Genomic DNA, 3,708 nt, shown 5'->3' with positions numbered 1-3,708 from the left:
ATGCGCCGCGCCAACTCCTCCAGCGCCATCCAGCTCGCTCCTCCACCATCGAGCAGGTCCCCGACTCTGGTCACCTTGCCAGGCACAGCCCTGCCCTCCGCCAGCCGCCTGAACCCACGGCCGTGGAGGTGCGGATTCCTGAGCAGCGGCTCCCGAAGGACAGCCGCCATTCCTGACGGGGGAGAGCTCCACCTGGAAGCGACGTAGTTCCAAACCCATAGCAGTTCCTGGTAAAAGACAGGCAGCTCCTGCAGGCTGGCACGCGTGCCACCCACTTTCACAAACAGGAGCTGCATGTCGTAATTGAGGCCGTGCAGCTGGCGGAAAAAATACGTCGCCAGTGCACACCATCTCGGAGGATTCTCGACATACAGGTATCTCTGCAGCGTCTGAAGATGGAAAGTCGCAGCCTGGGTGCGAAGGCACACCAGCGCCTGACTGCCCTCCCTAAGCGGAAGACTCAGAACCGCGGCAGAGACCCAGTGCTTCCTTTTGTCCCAGAAGAAGTCGATGAGCTTCTTCTGCATCTTGGCGACAAACGCAGGGGGAGGGATCAAAGTGACCAACCGGTACCACAACATGGCGGCCACCAGCTGGTTTATGACCAGCGCTCGACCCCTGTAGGACAACACTCGGAGCAGTCCTGTCCAGCGTCCTAAGCGAGTGGTGACTTTGGCCTCCAACTCTTGCCAGTTCGCCGGCCAGGCGTCCTCGGCAGGGCTAAGGTTCGGATCAGCCACAATCCTATTGAATGGCGGAGCAGGCCCGAGGGGCCGTATGGTCTACTTCTGCTCCTACTTCTGATGTTCTTATGTTCTTTTTCTCTTCACATATCTATAAAAGCTTTTACAGTCAGTTTATATGTTCCCTGCAAGCTTACTCTCATATTCTATTTTCCCCTTCTTAATTAATCCCTTTGTCCTCCTTTGTTGAATCCTAAACTTCTCCCAATCCTCAGGTTTACTGCTTTTTCTGGCCAATTTATATGTCCTCTCCTTGGATCTTATGCTATCCCTAATTTCCCTTGTTAGCCACGGTTGAGTCACCTTTTTTGTTTTATTTTTATGCCAAACTGGGATGAACAAATTCTGTAGTTCATCCATGCGGTCTTTGAATGTTTGCCATTGCCTATCCACCATCAACCCTTTGAGTGACATTCCCCAATCAATGCTACCCAACTCGTTCCTCAGACCATCGTAGTTTCCTTTATTTAAATTTAGGACCCTAGTCTCTGAGTCAACAATTTCATTCTCCATCTTAATTAAGAATTCGATCATATTATGATCACTCCGACCCAAGGGGCCTCGTACAACAAGATTACTGATTAATCCTTTCTCGTTACATAATACCCAGTCTAAGATGACCTGATCTCTGGTTGGTTCCTCGACATATTGGTCCAGGAAACCATCCTGTAAGCATAAGAACATAAGAACATAAAAAATAGGAGCAGGAGTAGGCCATACGGCCCCTCGGGCCTGCTCCGCCATTCAATAGGATCATGGCTGATCTGAATCTAGGCTCATGTCCACTTCCCTGCCCTCTCCCCATAACCCCTAATTCCCTTATCTGCTAGGAAAATGTCTATCTCCATTTTAAATTTATTTAATGTTGCAGCTTCCACAGCTCTCTGGGGTAGCAAATTCCATAGATTTACTACCCTCTGAGTGAAGAAGTTTCTCCTCATCTCAGTTTTGAAAGGGCAGCCCCTTATTCTAAGATTATGCCCCCTAGTTCTAGTCTCACCCATCAGTGGAAACATCCTCACCGTATCCACCCGATCAAGCCCCCTCACAATCTTATATGTTTTGATAAGATCGCCTCTCATTCTTCTGAACTCCAATGAGTAGAGTCCCAACCTACTCAACCTTTCCTCATACGTCAACCCCCTCATCTCTGGAATCAACCGAGTGAACCTTCTCTGAACCGCCTCGAGAGCAAGTATATCTTTTCTTAAATATGGAAACCAAAACTGCATGCAGTATTCCAGGTGTGGCCTCACCAATACCCTGTATAACTGCTGTTCTGCCCTCGCAACGCGATCCTATGCAGAGCTAGACAGATAGCGAACAACTCGATATCTTCCAATAAAATCACAAGGCTTGACTTTTCTTGTAACGCTTTACTGAAAGATTCTTACTGTAAAACTGAAATACAACACAGAAATGGAAGGACACATTAGTATACAGACGCATAATTGATATGTATACACAAATTTAGGTACGCCTGGGCAACACGGTACATCTGGCAACGAATTACATTTAGCAAGCTGGAAGGCATTCTCTTTAAATTAGCCCTGTACATAGTGTATCCAATACGGCTGCTAGTTAACCAGCTAGACAGAAAAAGTTACAACTAAACATTTTCTACAACATACAGTGTACGCTAATCGCCTATAGCATTCTAAATACTCACAGACAAACAATTTCCAAGACTGAAGCGTGGGGACAATACAACCGAGGAGCACCGTGGCGCAGGTCTTGTTCCGGCGGCAGCTCCACGAGGAATGAACTTGCAGTGCCGTGGGGAGCGTGATGACCTCATCACGCTCGGGGTCGTGACGTCGTCGCGTTTGCCGGTAGTTGCGTCGCTGGCCGTTGGGGCCTAGGTCGGGAGCAGGAGCTGGAGGCCAGGCTGGGCCGGTGCTTGCCGCGGGAGCGGAAGATAGCGGCGCTCCCGGCGGCTGATCGATGCGGCCGAAGACGCTGGGCCGGGCTGTGCCGGCAGCCTTTCTGGAGAGCCGAGTCGGGCCGGCAGCCGCCTCACGCACGTCACGTCGTACGTGACGTGACGTCAGCACGCTAAGGCGCGTCTTAAAGGGGCAATGGTCCTAAACGGTGAGTTAAAGGGGCAACGGCCCTAACAGGTAAGTTATACATATATAAGTAGGTTATGTACATACAGTGAGGTTAAGTTAGAGGGAGAGACAGCACACTCCCCACTTGGTACAATTCCATTTGTACCACTACAGATACAAAATAACCTGAAGAAAACGTCCTTTGGCTGCCACACACTCAGAGTCCGTTCTCTAGATTTCTTCGGAAAGGAGGACTATGATCTGAGACTGGCCTCAGAAACACCTTGACAGTCTCTTCCTTGACGATCTTCGCCTCCACCTTGCGGACCCTCTTGTCCCTGCTCGGCAGAGTTTTGACAGCCAGTCCCACTGGCCGTTTGTTTGTGTGCTTGGCTGTCTTTCAGCAAGACGACATCTCTCATTTTGACATTCGGCTTGTCTTCTGTCCATTTCCTACGGCTCTGTAGGGTGGGCAAATACTCTCCTCTCCATCTCTTCCAAGAAGTGTCTGCACGACACTGTACTTGCTTCCCATGCAGCTCGGCCATGTCGAAGTTTCCAGGGGGAGCTGAAATAGCACTCATCTTTTGAGTCAGGAGCATCGCTGGGGTGGGGACTGCAGGCATGCCTGGGTCAGTGGACACCGGCACCAGGGTTCTCCTGAGCGAGCAGAGGCGCCCCGCAGCCTGCTCCCCGCTACTTGGAAGACGGCGTCCAGGAGAGCGAAACGGCAGGGGTGCCGCCCAGCTGTGTCTATCGTCCTTGGACCTTTCAAACACTGAGCATCCGAGGCCATCTGTGCTCACAGTGGGGCCTGCCTCTTCCTCACAGGCAGAGGAGGTTGACCTATGATGCTGCGTCATGTCGTCGTAGTCCTCCTTTACCTGGATCCTGTTTGGGCATGGGCTGAGACA

General features: G+C 50.9%; 1 long non-coding RNA gene across 1 annotated transcript; it reads right to left on the bottom strand.

Moving 5' to 3' along the window:
- Positions 1-2,104: 2,104 nt before the first annotated feature.
- Positions 2,105-2,818, bottom strand: LOC147096546 (uncharacterized). Its single transcript, XR_015074662.1, has 2 exons — positions 2,413-2,818; positions 2,105-2,144 (listed from the first exon to the last, which is right to left on the bottom strand). It is a non-coding gene; the product is annotated as an uncharacterized LOC147096546 (long non-coding RNA).
- Between the last annotated feature and the right edge of the window lie 890 nt (positions 2,819-3,708).

Source organism: Somniosus microcephalus, unplaced genomic scaffold (assembly GCF_052327205.1).
Source record: "Somniosus microcephalus isolate GS21.2 unplaced genomic scaffold, FLI_Smic_1.0 unresolved_chr1, whole genome shotgun sequence".
NCBI lineage: Eukaryota > Metazoa > Chordata > Chondrichthyes > Squaliformes > Somniosidae > Somniosus > Somniosus microcephalus.
The sequence above is the reverse complement of the archived record's forward strand: the minus strand, read 5'-3'. Positions and strand labels throughout refer to the sequence as shown.